This window comes from Protopterus annectens, chromosome 1.part1 (genome assembly GCF_019279795.1).
Source record: "Protopterus annectens isolate FY-2018-M chromosome 1.part1, PAN1.0, whole genome shotgun sequence".
Classification (NCBI taxonomy): Eukaryota; Metazoa; Chordata; order Ceratodontiformes; family Protopteridae; genus Protopterus; species Protopterus annectens.
Window position 1 is genome coordinate 22,549,618 of NC_056726.1, and position 22,115 is coordinate 22,571,732.

Genomic DNA, 22,115 nt, shown 5'->3' on the forward strand with positions numbered 1-22,115 from the left:
ACTTTTAATCTGTCTTTTATTCCCTTATGTGGAATATTGTTGAATGTCTTAACAAGGAGAAGATATTCAGCATGCACTGTCAGTCCTTGACCAAGTGCTGCTGTTAACCCTTCAAAGAATTACCCATGATTCAAAAGGCAAGGTCTCCTTTAACAAACATGCACTGTCCTGTTTCTAACAGAAGTAAGTTCTCTGTGTCATTTTGGATAAGCTCCTTTGTGATTCTCACTCTCTCTATGATTTTACAGAGAGTACTGGTCAAGCTGATGGTTCTGAAAGTGGTTCTGAGAGTAACCCCTTTGGTGAATTGCAAATACTAGGGCCTGTTCTCGATAGGTCATAAATGAGTGCTCATTATGTAATTACTATTACAGAGTGAACAGTTTAGTGCTGATATGGAATTACTACCACCAGGGCTGGTGTTAGCATTCTGGGGGGGTCCCCAGCATGTGTCAAGTAGGAGTACCCTGGACACTTCCAGTCTTAGCATCACCTTGCCACTGTACCCCTTCCTTTGCACCCTTTTAGTTCATGTTACAAAGCTTTAGACGTAGAACACACAGAATGAACTATAGTTACATTGCTCTTACATTATGGCAGGCCTGTGTACCATGCCAAGTTCCCCATCTCACAGAGGAACATTCCTAGTGACTGGCATTAAGTTACAATAATGTTACATTACAATAACCGTACAAACAGGGGTGACTTTGGGTGAAATGTTGACCTAGATGAAGGGCTCCATTGCACCTTTCCCCACTGCCAACAGCTGCCCCATGCACACATCTCCCAGTGACCCCTGTTTTCTTCCCTCATGATCTCCCCACATCATAAAGATTACCTTTTTTCTTCCTTTTCTCACACTTTCCCATATTTTGCCTTAATAACCCATTTTTTCCCAGAAGCCATTGCTTTCTAGACACTCTGGAGTGCATTTCAGATTTTTAAAAAAATTTCTTTACGTACAGTAATGGCCTGAAGAAAAATCACAACTAAGGAAAGAAGTTTAGTATTACTGTTTTAACTTTATTTTTCCTTGCATCCTTTCAACATAACTTAACTGGTCATGACTGCACAGTGATAAATATGTAGATAACAGCAAAAGAAAGCCAAGAATCTGGAGGCCACAAGGTTCCCCAAAAGTCATGGAGTTATAGATGCTCTGAGGTGCTTTTTAGAGCATTTAGCTAACCTGTTTATCCACTGATGGCATGAAAAAAAATTATGAGTAAAGAAAGGAATTCAGCCTTATTTTTTTCTTACAGTGAAGAAATAAGTTATGTGCAAGGCTTAATGTTAAAAGCTGACAGAATAGTAGCTCACAATAAGCTGACAAGACAAATATTTGGGAGCATACATAAATCCTATCTGGTAAATCTTCCTGCCTCCACCCTCCCCAAAAAGACAGTCCTTTGCATTCATCTGGTGTTAGATTGAGATTAAAATTAAGGCACAAGTGGCCAAAGTCATAAACTTCAACCAACTGCTGTCCTACATATGAACAAAATGCCTCCTCACCCCATCCTCATAAGGCAGCCACCTTCTGTGTACCCCTCTGATGTCAGGCTGGGACAAAACTGAAAGAACAAATATAATATAGTAGTATATTTCATCCTGTTGCTGTCAGACATATATACACATCATGCCTCCTTATCCTCTACTCCCAAACAAGAGTCATCTCTGTACATATCTGTTTTTTTATTGTGAGGAAAGTGAGAAAAAATAATAACCACAGTAATGTATTCCAACTTATTACTCCTAGACAGTACACTGCTCCTATGCAAGCTGTAGTAGCCTTCTTTACACACCTCTGAGGTCTGTGAAAAAAGGAATAATGACCACACTTTCCTAAACCTCAACACACTCATAGGTTCATAGGTTCATAGCTGTGTACTAGGCTAATGGCCCTGGAGCCAGGGCTGCCTGATGTTAGTTCCCAGTGCCTCTATCAAGTAAAGCTACTGGAGTGATCCCCGGGGTGAACTTTTTACTTCCCATCCACTCATCAAGATTTCTCTTGAAGAGGGCCAGTGAAGTGCTCTGCTTGACATGTATGGGAAGTCTTTTCCAGAGCATGGGCAGTCCCTGGGATATGAACATGTCCCTCCAGCATGTTCTGTTGATTGTGGTAATGAGGTTGAGGTCTCTGGAGTGTGTGGTGCAGAGAGATTGGGATTTCTTTAGATGTAGCATTTATAACAGAGCTGGGTCAGACATGGTTTTGTAAGTCAAGCAGAGATTGCCTCTTAGTAGACAATATGAGACAGAGAATAGCTGGTGTTTTTTTGAGTCTGTTAGTGCAGGACATGTGTTTAAGCCCTAGGATCCTCTTTGTGAAGTACTTTTGTGGCCTTTCCAGCTATTGCATGTGTCTAGTGAGGTACATGCCAAATGGGGCATTATACTTGATGATTGGCCTAATGAGGGAAGAGTAGAGAGAGATGATTACCTCTTTCTTCATTGACGCAAAACCCTTGGTAATGAGATGTGCCACATAGAAGGACCTTCTGACCACAGTGGCAATGTGGTGGTCAAAGGAGAGGTTACTGTCAACCTGTGTCCCCAGATCTCTTATAATGCCTTCAGTATTCAGTGGGGTCCCATAGATGTGGTAATTAGTGGGAACTGAGTTTTTCCCAAAGGGGATGACAACGCATTGTTTGGCATTAAGCTTAGGGCCATAGTTTTGACACCAGTCATTGGTCTCAGTGAGGCCTTTCTGTAGGATGTCTACATCACTTGGGGAGTTAGTAATGGCTCCCAGCTTGCAACTGTCTGTGAACTTGGTCAGCCAGAGTCCCTCCGTGTTGGCCTGGACTTCTGAGAAGTAGATGCCAAACAGGAGAGGACCCAGGACCAATCCCTTTGGGACTCCACTCGTGACTGGTCAGCAGTCTGACTTGGAGTCTGCTAGTTTCTCAATGTGGGTTCTATCTGTGAGCCAATTTGCAACCCACCTAGTGATATAGGGGTTGATTCCTAGTTTGATGAGTTTATCAATAATTCCTGAGTGGAGAATGGTGTCAAAGGCCTTGGCCAGATCGAGATAGGCTGTATGAACTGCCATGCCCTCATCCACAGCTCTGTGATTGACTCAAAGAAGTCAACCAGGTTGAGCAGGCATGATCTACCTTTCACAAAACCAAATTGAGTGGGATCTAGAGTTTGGGTAGTCCCTATATCCTTGTTAATTAGGTCCATGATGATGTGCTCCATAGCCTTACATATCAGACTCATCTGGCTAATGGGGGCGATAATTCCCAGAGTCTGTAGTCGCTCCCCCTTTATGGAGAGGGAGGACTGTAGCAGTGCACCATTTGGTAGGAACAAAGCCTGAGGTGAGGCTGTGATTGAACAGAGCACACAGATGTGGTGCCAGTTCACTTTGTATTTCATGTAGAACACACCCAGGGATATTGTTGGGTCCCATGGAATCTGTATTCTTGGCCTTGGACAATGCAGCTTTAACCTGTGCTGCAGTAATGCTGGGTGCCTGGCATTCCTCCGATATTGTAATTGGTCCTTTATGGGGAGAGAGGGGTAAAGCTGGCACTGAATCTGTTGGCCAGTATGTTGGCAATATCTGCTGGCTTAGTATAGGAAGTACCATTGTGCAGCCAGTAACTCAGAGCCAACCTGGGTATTGCCATGGAGATTCTTGATAAAACTATAGAAGGCTTTGTGGTTGTGTTTAGTGTCTGCCACAATTCTTCCTTCATAGCTGGCTTCAGAGATTTTGATGAGGGATCTCAACTTTTTGTTGAGGCTAATAAGGGAGTTTTTCCTGTCTTGAGACTTCACCTTTTTCTGCAACAGTTTCTTCCTTCTATTGAACAGTTTATTAATGACAGGGGACCACCAGACTGGCTTCCTTTTTTTGGAGGAGAGCATCTTGGTTCTGTTAGGTATGGCTAGTTCCATGAATTTATGTATGTTTTTGTACAATGCATTGGTGCATGATTCAGCAGCCATGCATCTATTTTCCATTGACATGGGTGCCGTGAAGTTAGCCACCTCTGTTTTTAGGAGCCCAAAGTCAGCTTTGGGGAAGTTTTTCGTGGTGGTTACCTTAGCAGTAGGTGTAGGTAAGATGTGGATTTCCATGGTGATTAGTTTGTGGTCGGATCTAACCACGGAGGAATTGACTATTGGTGTAGAGCAATGGTTGCCCACATTAGTAATAATCAGGTCAAGGATGTTGCTTCCTTTAGTGGGGGTAAGAATGAGCTGGTCCAAGGCATTAGAATTGATGAATTCCAGGAAGCGTTGGGCCAATGTATTGGTGCATGAGTAGTTTTCCCAGTTGATGGAGGGGTAGTTGAAGTCACCTAGTATGAGAATGTTGGGATGGACCCTAATAGTTTCCAGGATGCTTAGGAACGTGGAGTGAGAGTCTTGGGACATGGTTGGGGACCTATAGCAGGCTACAACCTGAATCGCCGTCTTACCCAATGTTAGTTGTACCTGAAGTATCTCAGATGTGTTATGTTGGGCTACTAGTCTGGAGGTGTGCATATCCTTTATGAATATGGAGACACCACCACCTTTGGAGCTTTGGTCCATCATCTGGGGCTGAAAGGTGTGGAATGAGTTATAGCCTGTATAGCCTGGTAGCGCAGAGATGCTTTCTGCTACTTTAAACCAGGTCTCCATTACAGCACAAATGTCAATGTTCTCCATTTTGAGGAGTGCTTTGAGCGAGTGCATCTTGAGCTTTAGACTTCTAGCATTGAGCAGCATGACTCTCAGATTGCATTTATTTATAGCTGTTATGGTGGTAATTCGGTCTTCGGAACATCACCTAAAAAAGGCACTATAGGGGTGGCAAGAGCCTTAGCCAGTATCCGGAAACCCAGGGTGACAGATGCAGGCCATCTCTGGCAAAGCATTGAGGTCTGCCAATCATGTTATCCCAAGCAGACAGATACTGGATCCCCTTAGAATGACACCAGAAACTTAGCCAATTGTTAAAGTCAATCATTTTCTGCTTGTACTGCGGTATCATTCTGGGTGACGGTAGGATGCTGCTCAGGGCTAGGGTCATACCTGCCTGGGCCACATAGTCCAAGAGTTCTTCCATGTCTCTTTCCATGTAGTCCAGTGAGGTGTGTCTCAGGTCATTCACACCCACATGAACAGTGACAGAGTCATACTTGTACTTGTTGTGGAGTGACCTGAGTGCATGTGTTATGTGTTGGATTCTGGCACCTGACAGACAGCTGACTGTTACCTTCTCCTTATTCAACCTAGTGAGTGGGACATCAGTGTGCCTCACTATCGAGTCACCTATGATTAGTGTATTGAGCAAGCTGTTTTGCCTTAAGGGCTTAGGTTGAGGGTCACACTGTGTAGATGAGCTATTATGTCTTGTGATTTGTGCTGTGTTTTGGTGGTTGAGTGTGTTTCTGCCTTGGAGGTCTCTGTTGTTTAGGTAGATTTTTATTGAGAGCCTCCGCGAAGGTGGGTGTATGGTTTGTGTTTTTATGTGAGAGCTGTGATGGTAGGTGTTCTAGAGCGCTATGTGTTGTATGTGGTGTGGTGCAGGTGTTGACCTTCTCCTCTTAACCAGCTATTCCGGTCTTGGCTTGAGACTATATGGCTTCCAATTTGGATATATGTGCATCTCTCACAAGTCTGAGTGTTGGGAGGTAAGAGGAGAGGGTTGTCTGTGTAAATGAGGCAGTTGCTACACTGCCTGAGAATGCCTAAATTTACTAGGTTAATAGGAGAATGCACAGGGAACTGACCTTTAGATATGCCAGGAGGGATGGTCAGTATTACTAAGTACTGGAGATGTTTCCTTATATAGTCCTTTTACAGGAAAAATGCCACTCAAGGTGTCTGAGTCTGTACAGAGCACTGCCAAGCACTTGGGGGGAAACTAATACATAGACCCTGAAAATTTAAGGATGAAGTATTTAGGCAGATATTCTGAAGTTAGAAAGAAATCAAGCAGTACTTACTGAAAAATAAAGAATTAGCTTGTCAAGAATGATGAAAGTGGGGAAAAAACATCTGTATAATGACCTTATGTACATACCTCTGACATTCATGAGAATATTTAAACAAATAATGACTAAAACCATCCCCAGCCCCACACAAGGTATAATGGCCTCGTGTATATCTCTGAAGTCTGTGAGAGAAATTTGAAGAAATAATAATGGCAACCATCCCCAGCTCCAACACAGGCTACAGCAACCTTCTGTGCCTACTTCTAAGCAGGGCTATTTTTCAAATAGGTGGGGTTCGGAATAACAAGCCACAAAAACAATAAACAAAAAAAAAATTCAAACCAGAAATAGCAAACAAACTTAAAACAATATGTGTCGTGAATGCTTTTGTTCCTCCTTTATTACAATGGAACTTCATCAGACTAAACAGCTCTATGTTTGCAGGCCTTTTAAACAGCAAGAGAACCAATCAAAAACAACTTACAAAATTCCCAAGAATTAAAGGTACATTCATTAAAAAATTCAAGGTTCTGTTGTATTAAAAAAATAATAGTCTACTTCATCAGTATAATAAAAAACAACGATAAATGTTAAACACATTAAATATTATCCCCTTTGGCAAATCAGAATTCCCTGCTAATTACATATTGATAGCACCACCGCTAAGTGCAAACCCAGTAGTGTGAGATCTGGGAACACTAGTAGATGACAATCTGAAGTTCGACCACCAAGTTTCCACAGTGGTAAAGAAAACATTTCATAAGTAAGGCATCGCATCCAGGTCTAAGGATGTTATAACTCCACTGTACATGATCCTCTTCAGGCCATTAATAGAATACAATGCTCCCTTCTACATATACCTCACCAGACACCTGCAGCAGCTGGAGGGACCAAAGAGGTTTCTCACCAAGAAAATATAGGGCTTCCAAACCATGACTTATGTGGATAGACTGAAAGCCCTGTCACTGTAGTCTGTCTTGTATAGGCTGCTGAGAGGCGACTTATGCCTGGCCTACAGAGCAGTTTCTGACCCTGCCCTGATGGATATGCTGCACATCTGCAAGTCAAATGGCACAAGAGTCACTTGCTGTAGGGCTCTTAATGTAGCTTGTGACATTAACAGAACATGCTGGAGAGATAGACGTCTCTCCCAGAGATTGCCACTACTCTGGAATAAACTTCCAATTCATGTGAAGCAGAGCTCCGCAATGACCCTATTCAAGTGCAACCTGGACAAATGGATGGGAGACCTCAAATTCACCCTGGAGGTGGTACCCATGTCCCTCATGGATAGGGATAGTCCGTGTTTATCATATATGCACTCTGCGAATTACATCCATCTAACCAAAGACAACTGAGGCAACTCTGGATTAACATAGCTAGGCTTGTAATGGCTCTAGGACTGCTAGCCTAGTAACCTCTTATGAACCTATGAAAATTATGCAGCAAAAGTTCATAGTTTGTCCACTATCAAACGTAGTAAACTGGTGAGCGATATTCTGTCATTAATACCTGGAGGCTGTGTTGCATTAATTTAACCTAACTGTTAGCAGTTTTGATGCAGTTATCTGGAAAACTGAACAGTTAAATTCTTCTCAGCTAGATTCAAATAGTCGAGTGTTGCACTCCAGCAACACCAACATTGAGTCAGCAATAATCACCTTACAGGAACAAGGGCATGTTCATCGCTCTACATATGCTCAGTTTGATGGTAAGGAAGGTTTCAACATCACTAACAACTCAGCTTCCAACGTTTATTTAAATGACAATAAATCTTTAAACAGATGGTTGAATAAGGAGTATTCTTTTAAACACTATACTAATTTTGAACCACGTGTTCAGTTTACCAACGAGACACTGAAGGGCAAAATTAATAAACTTAAGAAGTTACTTAAAAAATATTGGGGATTACACCTTGACAATGCCTTTTTTCAGCAATCTGTTGCCTTACAGCAAGTTCCTAAAGGCATTAGATTTTTTTAAATTTTCTGAATGGCATTAATAACAGGGCATTATTACACCAAGAACTTCTTGAGCTATTCGATAGTATGGGATTGGATTTTATGCAACTATTCATTCGTGACAACCTTCATATGTAGCACTTAAGAAAGAAATTATGTCTTTGCAAAAAGATATTTTTCAAGATTTACTATTTCCTTCTATGGGTGATTTTTACCAAAAGATTCTTCTCAGGGTTGATACTCTCTGTTTGAAGATCATTAAAAGGAAAGAATGCAAACTTAGGAGGGATCAGCAAGACTATGGACAAAAATGGTTAATCAATTGCCCTCTAAGAATATTTACCTTATAGGTGTCACAGAAAACACTCTCCCTCCCTGTTTATAGGATCCACCAAAGTTCCAGGTTGAAGCTCTGCAGCAGGATTTTCAATTGCACAGTTTAACACTCAGGAGATCAGCGAGACTGCAAACATGGAATTTACAATCCCAATTGGAGATGAATAGAATAGAAACACCTCCATGAATGAAACCTTCTCATTTGAATCGGAAGAAGGAAAAAAAGAAAGGGAAGGAACAGTCATGAATTCAAGTGTGCTTCTTGATTTGTAAGGTACTGTCCTATTTCAACACAATGGTTTTAAGATTTTTAATTATAAGGATGTCAGCATTACCAAAATGCATGGTCAGCTTTTTTCAAAAGTATTTAATTTTATTCCTACGACTAGATTTAACATTGTTGATATTTGGAACTTAAGTCATTTACTAGAAAACTTAACTTGAGTTTGATTTTATATGACCATGCTGAAAAAGAAGGGGTTGAACTGCTGTAAAGGAAGAGTTTATACAATCCCCTTTTGCTTCCACCTGTTGCTTTAATTTTAAAACTTTGTGAAACTGATTTAAGGCCCAAGAATATTAAATTGATTAATCAAGGTCCTAAAAATGTATTTAATAAAGAACAAGGAAATGTCTTTATGAGTTAAGCAATGATAATAATCTCTGTATAATGAAACTGGACAAAGGGGGAGGGATTGTCATTATAGACAACCACATTTATGTTGCCAAAATGATGAATTATTTACACAATGGTGATTTGTTTTACATCTTGTTACTTAAATGAACTTAATATTGCTTACTGTAGGCTTGACATTTAGCTGATTTAGTTTTGGAATACAATTTTTATCTCAATGAAATTAAATTTTTTAAGAGTTAAGTAGCCCTTTGTACCTTTGATTTTTGGTATGTCGAAGGTACATAAATGTTTGGCTGGTGCACCTATGAGACCTATAGTGGCTGTGAGAGGGGCTCTAAGGCAGAACCCCTTGCTAAATATATTGACTGCAATTTAAAGGGCTTCTTTGTTAACAAACCACATGTTTTGATTGATTCTTGGCACTTTCTTAAGACAATTGGATCTTGTGAATACAGAGAAGATATACTATTTTTATGTATTGATGTTAAAGATTTGTTTCTGGTGATACCATATGACCAGGGTTTAGAAACATTTATGGAAGCATTGACTATTGGTACTGAGTTCAGCCACAGCACCATTAACATAATATTTACTCTCGCAGAACTAGTATTAAAAAACAATTATGTTTTCTTTGAGGGAGAATTGTTTAAATAAACTAGAGGTGTGGCTATGGGAGTATCTGTCACACCTGTGTTTGCTGATATAGTTGCTGGGAAGAAAAGTTTATTTTCAGTTCCAACTTTGTGCAATATATTTATAAATATGTTCAATACCTGGATGATATTTTAATACTCTGGAGAGGTAATGAAGAAACTATCATTCAATTTTTACAATACGTTAACTCTACTACTTCTTTTTTGACATTTACTTATCAGATTGAGCAGGCCCAGTCAACTATCTAGATGCCAGGCTGTATAAGAACAAAGAAAATAATCCACCATATATAGGAAGCCAACATATTCTAATTGCTTCCTTCATTTTGATAGCCACCATCTCCTCTAGCAGAAGAAAAACTTTGTTAGAGGACAAATGATAAGTCTAGCTAGGTTAATTTCTGAAGACTGTAATTTTATGGCTGAGTTATTTTAGGTAACAACTATGTTTTTACAAAGAAATTACCCCATTGTACTGCTTCATGAAATGACTGAATTTATTCTGACACACAGGACATGCATTACCCATATTTGTTACATATGCCAGAACTTTCTAACACTGACAGTAAAGTAAAAACCTTTCATAACACTATGGTTTTGACTCACAAAGTTGCTAAAATAGCAAGGTGTATTTTTGAAATAAAAAATGGAAACGTGTTTTTGAAAGTTTTGACCTCAATGAGAAACTAGGTAGTAATTCCAACTTAGTTTTTTAAAAATGGAAAAAACCTTAAACATTTTTTGAGAGGGGTAATAACAGATCTGGTAACACAAGGCAACCTGCAAAATGCATGAGAAAGTGTGGTTCATGTAGTCAGTGCAGATTTATTAATGAGACAACAAACATTGTGGTTGATCATTACCTGAAAATATTGAAAATACAGGGAACAACTGATTGTAATACTAATGGGATCATTTATGTGGCAACTTGTTTGTCCTGGCCAGTGTTTTTTTACTGGAAAACCTGAAAAAGGTTTAAAGGTTAGGATTTACCAGCATTTAGCACTCAAGAGAGTGTAGCAATTTTAATAAATTCATCTTTTGTATTTTGGAAAAGGTTAATCATGATCTAAGGGGAGGTAGCTGGTCAGCTTTTTTGGAGTCTAGAGAAGTGCACTGACAGGCACAGCCTCTGGGTATTAATGATATAATATCACTCACCAATTTACTAAGATTGAGTGCCAACAGACTATGAAGTTTTGCTGCATACTTTTTATATTCAATATTTTTAACATTTATTGGTTGTTTTTTTATTATACTGATGAAGTATACTATTATTATTTTGATATAACAGAACCTTGTTTTTTAATTAATCTACCTTTAATTCTTAATTGGGAATTTTCTAAGCTGTTTTGATTGGTTGTCTTGCTGTTTAAAAAGCTTGCAAACACGGAGCCTTTTAGTCTGATGAAGTTCCATTGTAATAAAGGAGGAATGAAAGCATTCACAACACATCCTGTTTTGTTATTTTAGAATAGGTGGGATTGAGAGTAGAGGCCACCATTAAGTCCTTGTCGAACTCCATTTATACAGTCTGAGATATGGAGGCCCTCAGACCCTCTAGATTCAGGTCTAAGGGTCTGGATGCTCTCTGATGCATTTTATGCCTTAGTTTTGAAAGACAACTTATCTATATTTTTATTGCTACCTGGAAGAGTTATGTATGTGCCCAGCATTACTGTGTTGTTCACAGATAAAATTTAATGATATTTCACACAGACACACGCAAACACACACTGACACTGCCCCTGATACGCCTGGTCTATCTCAAGATGCATAAAAACAAACATACACACACTGCATGTTCACCTGTATAGAAGCTGAAGGAACATTAGTTCATCTACATCTTGTCTATGGCATACTGGAGAAAACCAAAGTGAATGGATAAACCCATATAGATAGAGAGAGAGCATGCAGACTCCACAAAAAAAGCAACTGCCAAGAACCAAACCAGAACTAAGCAGTGTGACAGGGCAGCACTACTCACCTCACCACTGTGCCAGTGAGCAGTTACTTTCACACACAACCTGCTCCTGCCAAACCATCAAAGACAGCCACCTTTCATGTGCAAGGCTGATGTTTGTGATGGCAAGTGAAATATATTTTGGCCAACTTGTTACTCTTAAATATGCTGCACCCCACCCCCACACTCACAAGCAAAGTAGCAATGCTGATGTTTGTGATATAAAGTGTGAGATTGTAGCTGACGTGTTATTCTTACACTGCAACCCCTCCACACCACCACCGCACACGTACAGACAAGCATAAACCATAACAATACTTGCTGTACACTGATTTCAGCAAATGGAATACATCCGCCACACCAAATCAGGGACTATTCTTTAACAGTGATTAAGCAACTGCAGGGGTACGTCATATTTATTCACCTCATTGAGGTTTGCCAGTTTTTAACAAGCCCAAAGTAGTTAATAGTGTGAGTTTTTGTAGGGCAAATCATATCCACAACCAATGCAAAGGACTGAACTTTACTTTTTTTGTTAGAATGAAAGCTTACTCTTGTAGAGTGTGAGTTGTTTCTGTCATTTCATACAACATCAAGATGATTTTTCTAAAAAGATCTTTTTCGCAACTGTTAAAGGAAACTTTGGAAATATTTTGCTGTCTTAAAATCTTAGGACAGCTTCCATTTTTCATTATTTTTTCACAGGACCTAGCTGCACAAACAAGGACAGCCCTGTCCCTGTTTTTGGAGAATTTTCCTGATTTTGCTTCTTATTTTAGTCCTGTCTCTGGTAAATTTTTTTGATTTTCTGGTAATTCACTCAGTATTACAGTCAATCAATAATGCTAGATATTGCACACTTCTTATTGTTCCAAAAGGTAATGTCAATGATGCAAAACCTGTTGTTTTATTGGCTTTTTAGTGAATTAGAGTAATATTTTTAAAAATATTCCTGACTTTGTGGCCTTGTTCCCACATTATTTTTGGATTTGTCTAGAATTCATGAGCAAAAAAAGTCAAGAGTTTATGGAATCTGCTGTTGTGTCAGTGTTTATAAAACTGCCTGGCTGAAAGAGAAGGCCATCTGTGAAGATTAGGAGTATCTGTACTTTTAGAACGGTCATTCTGAGCTGTCAGTCAGTAGCGCTTACCTGACATTAATTCACTGATTACTGTCTTATAGTGCAGCCCTGTTTAGGATAAAGCTGATAATCAAGGAATGAGGAAACTGTTTTTTTCTTTTCTTAGTCTTATTCTTATCTTGCATCCATTCCCTGATTACTGTCTTTATCTTAAATAGGGTTATAGCCTAGCCCTGATTAGCATAAAGCCAGTAATTAGGGAATGAAAGATCTTTTTTCTTCTTTCCCCAACCAATGCCAACTTTTGTGGGGCTCCACACAGTCAGTGATGGTTAGAGGGCCCCTGCAGCTGCTTTCATTTTGGGTGCCTCATGTAATGTAAGTACTATCAGAGAGTCACAGAGTGATCAGGTATTCAGTATGTAGTACCTATCACTGTGTGATTAGGTTTATGCTCATATGTGATTACTATCACAGAATGATAAGGTTAGTGTTCAGCAGGTAAACGGTGTGACTTAGTGTTCTTGTTATTACTTAGTATGCGATTACTGTAATAGGGTGATCTGTAATTGCTATCACAGGGTGATTAGGTTTATTTATTTTCTTAATTATGCATGCTTTATTAACCAGATAAGTGAAGTGGTCTGAAAACCCTTTTCAGCCATGACCTGAAACACTAGGGTAAGAGTAACTAGAAACGAAGAATGGATTGCATACAAGAATATTACATATGGTGCAGTACAAACACAATGTATAGCTAAATCAGTATTACATTACTGCAGTGAAATAAAAGCTGCAAAATAAAATTTATAAATCAATAAGTACACTATGCTGCAGTGAAGAAGAACTGAAAAGACAGTATAGCTATTACTAAATAGACAGATATGGCTTTCTTAGACTGATTATGTACAGGTAGGCAATATGCCTATGCTTTTAGGTAAATTAGTCTCTAAAGCAATGTATTACGCAAACTATAGCAATGAAAACAAAAGTAGGACAATGGACAGTATTCTGAAATAATTCAATAAAAATCACCGACCCCATCCTATTATAAACTCAGCAGAAAAGGGCAAAATATTTTGGTAAAATTCAAACCTTATAACAAGCAAGCTGTAAACCTCAATGTCATTAGACAGTGTCCCTAAACATCTATGTTTGTTCTTCTTTAGCAGTTGGTTTCTGAGTGATTTTTGAAAGATAGTAAATTCTCAAGGGTCCTAAGATTTTCTGGAATTTTACTCTAGGCAGCAGATGCTATTTTGGAGAGTAACACTGTTTATGTTGCTTCTATGGCAGTTGTCACAGGGTCAGTGATGAGAAGATTTGATTGGCTAAGTTATCAGAATTTACCAGAGGATGTCAAAGCTGAGCTTTTCAATGCTCCCCTGGATAAAAAAGGTATATTTGACCCTTCCTCTGCTGAGGTCCTTAAAAGACTGCATGAAAGGGGAAAGTTAATTCAGGGGTTACCTAAATGTTTCAACCCTCCATGCGAAAACAAAATAGAAATTTTCCTTCTAGTTCCAGTTCTTTTTATTGGAAACAGAATAAACAGTCCTAACAAGGCTTAGGCAAACAAAATGTCAGAAAGCAATGGCAGAGAGGTTCAAAAAAGAAAGGGGGAACCCCCGAAACCAAGGGCAATCTAAAAAGGCAGATTGACTATGTACCCCATTATGCTTTCACCTTCCCACCCTGGCATTCAGGTAAAGCATTCCTAAAGTATAGGTCTTCACTTACCCCTGGGGCACCAGATAGCTTCTGACACTTCGGTTCTGATAATCATTTAAAAAGGGTACAAAGGAATTCCCCCTTACATCCATCCAATCAAACCTTCCTAGTTCCTCCTATCCTAGATCATATGATGTCTCGGGTCAATATTATAAGATCGACGGTTGAAAACATTGAACAACATATGGTCGACACCATATGGTCGATGTCTTCAAACGTCGACCTTATAAAAAGACAAAATAAAAAAAAAAAAAGTATCCTAATGGGTTTAATTAGGGGGGCAAGCCCTCCTGCACCCCCACACCCCCCTCTACTTAAATATACTAACTCTGAGACCGCACTACTTTGCAATAAATGGAAATCTCCCCTTACAGAGATTTCTGTTTACACGCTCGACATTCTGAGCATTCGATATTCTCATGCCGACAATGTTAGATTTGACATTGTCGGCTTTTGAGAATATAATATAGACCCGATGTCTCAGGGGGTTATAGAACCTGTGCCCCAGATCAAATAGGGAAAGGGTTTTATTCAAGAATATTTCTAGTGCCACAGAAAGAAAGAACCTGGAGATTTGTCTTAGCCCATTCTTTTCTAAACCTTCACATCAAAATTCCAAAACTTAAAATGCTGTCTCTACAGTTTCTGTTACCAGTCATTCCACTTTTCACTTTTGTAGTAATTCTGGATTTAAAAGATGCTTATCATCACAGTACAATGCTCAAAGACTTTGGGCAGGATTCACGAAGCCTCCGTGTAAGAGTTATAACTCATACACGGAGGCTGCAGTTAAACGGAGTGATGTCAGCATGCTCTGCATATTAATGAGAGCATGCTGAATCACACTGAAGGCCAACACGGTCCGTGTAAGACAGTAGGGGGCGTGTCCGTAGGCCGAGCCCTGTAAGCGGACACGCCCCCAGAAGAGGAAAAGTACCCAAAGGAAACACCCACGACAGAGTCCACGGAAATGTGAATAAACAGAACACAACACATGCCCCCACAGACTATGAACATAAAAGAAGAAATATAAATGAACATGTTATAATTTTTTTTTAAACTGTAAAGATGTTTAACCGTGAGTGCGCTCGTTTGCGTGGGCGTGCCCGTAGCGCAGCTACAGTTAGCAGTCAGTGGGAAAGCAGATAAGAACTAAATATGCAAAATAAACCAGGAAGCAATAGCGTAGCGGTAGAGATGCTGGCTGCAGAGCAGGCATTCATGGTTCGAGCCCCCACAACACCAATTTTTTTTGCAAAATAAGCAGGAAACAAGTCCCTGACAAATATGTAGACATAAAACCACAACTTATGTAAAATGTAATGAAATAGCCCATTTATATTGAAGAAATGTGAGGTAACAAAAGAATAAAAAATGCCAGATGTGCCCATAGATGAGGTACAGTTTAACAGGGTGTGTGCATGTGCCCGTAGATGAGCAGTGGTTTAACTGGTGCAAAATGAGTGCCTGTAGCTGAGCAGTGGTTTAACACGCTAAATCTATGTGCCCCTAACTGAGCTGAGCGTAATATGCGTGCCGATAGCCAAATGAGGCTTAAAGCAGTGTACCCCATTTGTGCGGAGCTGCGCACCGCGCAAACAAGCTAACTGACGGGCAACGTTGAGCAAGCCGTATCAAAACTGCCTTTACACAGACACACCCCTCAGCATGTCTAGACAGTCATGAAAAATAAAAAGCAGTGGCCAGGTTCGAACCCAGGATACTATACACCATAGTCAAGGTACAGAACCACTAAACCATGACAGCAGTACCTAGAAATGCAATAATAGCTAATATATAGGAATGAATACAAACTACAGCATGACAATGCAGGTTTACTGAAGTTGATACAATTCCAAAATGGCCAATCACAGATATGTGCGGGAAAAACGGACTATATAAGCCCCATAGGCCGGAATACACAGCATAAACGATTGTAGAACAGACCTGCAGGCAGAATGTCAGGAGTAGGTGAGGGTAGTCGCTTTCGAGCACAGAGGTGGGGTGTTGAGGAGTCCAGGTACATGGCCTGGCTCCTAGTCCACAATCATGAGGCCCAACTCATGCAGGGCCAGGTCCTCTGGGGAGCATACAGGGCTGAGGCGTGGGACCAGTTGGCTCATGATCTCACCAGTGCCACAGGGATTCCAAGGACTGGTGAGCAGGTCCGTCACCACCATGCGGACCTGAAGAGATGCAAGCAGGACCAACTGAACCTTTGGATCCAGGAGGCCCGGCAAACACCCAACGCCCCACTACTGAGTAAGTAACATTTAATTATGTATGTAAAAAATTAAACCAGCTGATATTATGGAGATGTGTATTCCAATATTACTTCATTTATATTACAGCTGCAGGTGTCCGTTCTGCAAACCGCAGAGCCTATGGAGATAGGCTGGTGCGGTTGCGCCACCAGGCAGGTCAGTAATCCACTACCAGTAACTGTAAAGAAATATAAAAGTATGACAGTCAGCAAAAGAGTGCAGTGTAGTCAGTAAGGAATAAAATCTGCAAGTAACAGTGTGAAAGTGTATGCAAGTATTGCTTGATTACAAGAGTTCCCAGCCTGTAAGTGTAAACTAAACATGAAACTGTCCAACATATATTCTGAAATAAAAATGCCCTGCCTGTAAGAAAATAGTATACAACCTGCAGCAGGCTGAAAAGTATAGCTGCAGAAGATGATGAAATCACATGTGTGAAATATATCCCTGTGGAAATACTGAAACATGACAGAAGTGAGACTGCTGGAAAGGATTGTAATAACTACTGTTAAAACATGTCAATAAAGCCTAGAAGTACCATCCTGAATAGTAAAATGAAAGCAAGTGAGAGAGTGTGAGAAAGTGTCATGAATCCAGCAATACAGTAGTAATAACCCCTGAATAAAGTATACTGCAGTCAAGACAGAATGAAATGCATGTGAGACTCAAAACCAAACAGCGAAATCTGTTCAAAGTGTTGCTGTATGTGGAATGTGTATCCCAAAATCTGGATATGTTGCTCTCAGTCTGAAATACGCAGATAGGATGATTGTCTGATATACCAAACATCCACACTTGTCTACAGCTATATAAAGCAAAAGTAGCAAGATGATGTAGCTGAACAAAGCTAGATATGAATGTGTATGAAGAACACTAAAATGTATATTGATGTTGCAGTAACAGTCCTATCAGCAAGGTGAAATAGTTATCATATAGGACACTGTAGTTAGAACAGTAGTGTGTATATAACTGTAGCTATTAGAAATGTACAGCATATGTATTGTTATTCGAAGGTGTTAATATTACTTTCTTTACCCCACCCTATAACCACATATAACCCATTCCACGTGAAAATGGTATGTGCAATCACAATTAACACCCCTGGACGTTTGTCCTGTTGGGTCATATATATTTGCATGTCCGTTGATGCATCTGCCCTGTTCATACATCCACACCTGATGGCCTGTTGCCATCAATTAACTCTGCATGTTGTTGGACTGTGTATTTCTGTTCAAATTATGCATGTGTTATGCACGCTGTTCAATGGTGTGAATATCTGGGTGTTTGGTTAATGGGAATACTAATGCATGCTGTTACAACTAACTGTGAATGGTATTATATGTCACTAACCCAAACTGTCATGACATAATGCAAAACATAGTACGACAGGGAAGGCGGGTTCCAGCGGACCCACCTCTCCCACCTCAGCTGGCGAGTGCACCTGGCACTAGTGCCGAGTCCGGACCCTCCTCCGGTGGCCCTGTGCCACCTGTGGGTGGAAGCGCTGCAGGGGATGGGGCTTGCCCCCCCCTCTGCAAGTGTGGCCGGAGGAGATCCACCACTCACCCTCCGTAGCGTCCAGACTGTGGTGCGTAGGGAGATCCGGGACTCTGTCCTTGAGCCCCTACGCCAGCTCGAGGCATGGGTGGCACAACTAATGGGCATGCCTGTTGCCCCGCCTACACAGCCCCCAGCACAGCCCCGTCCTGGGCAGTGAAGGAACAGTGGCAACTGCCTATGGGTGGGGATATCAGTTCCACTGTTGCCATCTGTGGACTCATGGGCTCTGGATATCCAAACCTCCGTCCCCGTCAATTGTGTAACCCCCCCCCCCCGTGTCATACACCGCCCCTGTATGCGTCTTGTTTGTCTTGTCTGTTTACCTACCAAACCTGCCTCCCCAGCTGAACCGACTTCCTTCACCTGACATACCACTCTTACCTGAAAAAAAACAAAAAATAAAAAAGGGCACTCTGTACCCACAAAAAAATTATGCCCCATACATAGCTGCCCATTCCACACACATGTCCACTGGACATGGAACCTATCAATTACAATTGGCTGTACAACAAGTATTATTGTTGTCCTGACACCTCTTTCAGGGGTGGAAGGTTTCAAATGTCACACCAAATTACATACATATGCACAGCTGTTGCTGATGAAGAAATGGGCAGCTATGGGCCTTACCTACATCCCTCCTGCACATCCCAAGCTTGTTTCCCTACTGTCTTACCCTCTTTGTGACCCCTTTTTCACCACTTTCCTGTCTCCCCATTTTCTTTTCTTTCAAAGAAAATAGCACGGAGCTAACCGCCAGTTCGCATGCGTGAGCTCCGCGCAAACCAGCACTAGCCCGGTTACAACTGCTTAAAAGTGCCTTAGTCACTGTGATTGACAGGTCCTGTACTCAGTTCAAAAGAAAAATAAACTCCCACTGTCAGTCCCGAACCCAGGACCTTGGAAACACTAGTCTGTACAACCTACCACTAAGCCATGACTCTTATACAAAAACATTGTGCTAAAATAAATATAACCTGTAAAAGTAGGGATGAATGTAAAGGGAATATAGGATGTGTAGTACACAAAGCATGTCATTTAAAATAAATGTCAAAACTACTGGATTTCCATAATAGTAGTGTGTGAAAAGAAACAGCCATGCTAGTTGGCAGCCTGTAGATAATAAGGTCAGTTAAAGTACATAGATATATGTATGCATATGTACATATATATATATATATATATATATATATATATATATATATATATATATATATATATATATATATATAGTTGTAGGAGTCAATGTGCATACACACTTGCTACAGGGAACATGAAAGAGGAATGGAGAATTGTGAATATACAACACAGCCTGAAGCATGAGAGAGATACTAACCTTTACAGTCACAGAACACTGTCCACAGCATACCAGCATGGTCCCCGCCCTCACAATCTGAAAGGGCAACGCCTATCACACATACCCTTTTATAGCACTGACCTGAAATCACAGTGAGAACTGCAATCAGTACACTACTGGCTGTATGCAATTAGCAAATGCTGGCTTACAATTGGTGCAGAGGCCATCACATGGACCTATGCAGATACCTACAAAAGCATCCAGTGTTAACACTCCCCACATGCAATACATTCATTGCATTGTCTGTAAGCAGACAGAGGGAGAGCGAGAAGTGAGAGAGAGAGAGAGAGAGAGCAAAAAAAAAAAAAAAAAAACACCAGACACTATGACTCTCTGTAACCTGAAGCTGTCAGCACTGACAGTAGCAGCAGCAAGCAGAAGCTGTGGTAATGCAACCAGCTGCGACAAACAGAGGTAATGCAAAGTAGCAGGTTAATAGTGTGCATACTGTGAACCCTCCAAATGTGTCATAGGTCTGTATCCATAGGTATGTCCATGTGATATGTTGTGTGTACGTAGTTCCAACAAAAGGGGATGAACATACATCACATGTCAAGCAGTCATAGGCCAGGATCCTGGTAGCATGTGTCTGTGCGTTGGCCCAGCAATGGCTGTAGTGACTGCTTTGAAATGTCAGCCAGGCCCAAAAGTCAGGATCAGCCCATCCCAAAGGCACACTGGCTGGGAACAAGTGTCTGCAGGTACCTGATGTCACTGCATATGCATCCCATACTGCATAATCCCATAGCATAGCAGACCAGGCCCATTATGCATATGATGTGGTAATTCCCAGGGTCAGTTGAGGTGCCCCCTTAGTGTTGTGGGACCACTGTTGCTGTATGCCACTGTCCAGGTACATATCCTGTAGCACGGCCAAGATAAACTATCAGTGTTACATGCGGTCGTATGTCCTCTCAGAGTGCTGGTAGCACACATCCAGGGGGACCACGAGGTCACAGTGATGCTGTGTGTTCTCCTCTGCTGAGGGCGGCCCTCACCTGGACATGTGCGATGATAGGGAGGTTACATCCAGCTGGGATAAATATCTCAAAGGTGGGGAGAAGGAGGGGGGATATGTGCACCGAACATGTCTGCAGGATTGTTGCCAATATGCGTGTGTTTGGTGAATGTTAAGTAGGTGTGGATTAACACAGAGCATATCTGAGGCATGTGGTCCATATGTGTAACATAACTGAAGAAGGCCTTGTGGTCATCCATAGTGTTTGTGTCCATTTCCCTCCCAGAGTAGACTGTGGCTGTTGTTATGACGGACTGTAGCGTAGTACCAGTGCTGACCACAGATGCCTACCCTTAATGTGAATGTGCTCTGTCCTGCAGTAGCCTCCTGCTATTGTTATACAATCTGCCTCTGTCTGGGGTCCACCGGACAGGATGCCTAACCTTTGTGCATAGGGTCTGGGTTAGACATGTGTGTGCAAGTGTCATGCAATCTGCAGCATGTCCGTGGTAAGCATTTGCAAAGGGGTCAGCAGTGTGGCTTGTGGCTTCCACTGGCTCAGTGTGCTGCATGGATACCATCCCAGTCCCAGCAAGTGAATAACTGTCTAACCACATACATATCAAAGTAGTCTACTGTGCTGGTGGTGGTGGTGGGATATGCATATCCAGACCGAGTAACGTCTGTCCACATCACAGTAGTGGACGGTGTCCCACATACAGTACCTTGGGATGAACCCCCAGAGTGAGGTTGTGCATTGCACCTGTCAGTGTGTGCTGACCGATGGGGCATGCTACTACGTTGTGTGGAATGTGGCAGGTATTGTTGCACAGGTGTTGGCTGAGCACTGATATCTGGCCATGTACCTGTGTATCCACCATGACACACACATGCAACATATGGGAGTAGTAGTATATCACTACACATGAGTATCATGTATAGTATGTGTGCCATATATTGCTGACATGGTCTGCTGATATCCTGTCTGTGTTCTCTTCCAGGGAGATGGCGCGACAGCGTAACCCCGCCTACTCTGTGGCGGAAGATGAGGAGATCCACCAGAGCCTGGTGCGGGAGTATGACATCCTGTTTTCCCACATCAGTCAGAATCAGCAGGAGAGGGCTGCACTGTGGCAAGACCTTGTCTGTAGGGTAAATGATATTAGCACGCATAACAGGACATATGAGCAGGTACGACATCACTGCAGTGATTTAATCCGAGGTGTCCGGCAGCGTGCATCAGATATCCACAGGCAACAGGTCGCCACAGGAGGTGGGGTGGCCACACATCCCCCCCTCACCAGACTGGAGGGGCTACTCCTAAGTGTTGTGGCTCCAGCCCCAGAACACCAACAGCAGTACACCTGCATTATGATGGTGGCTGGTTCCACACAGCAGCACGACATGGAGCGTGCAGGTAATATGCCATATGTACACCTGACTGTTCTGTACACTGTATCATATGCAATATCAATGCGACAGATGTTCCCACTGACATTAATCTCATCATTTCTGCAGGTCCCTCCAGGGTTACAGAGAGACAGGCCATCCATGCTGGTGAGTGTGTTTAACATAACCTATAATAGTCCTGATAATGCTAGTAACAGTAGTGTAACTCAGTAGTGCTCTGTGTGTATACTGCAGGGTGTGCATGTGTGCATGTGTGCA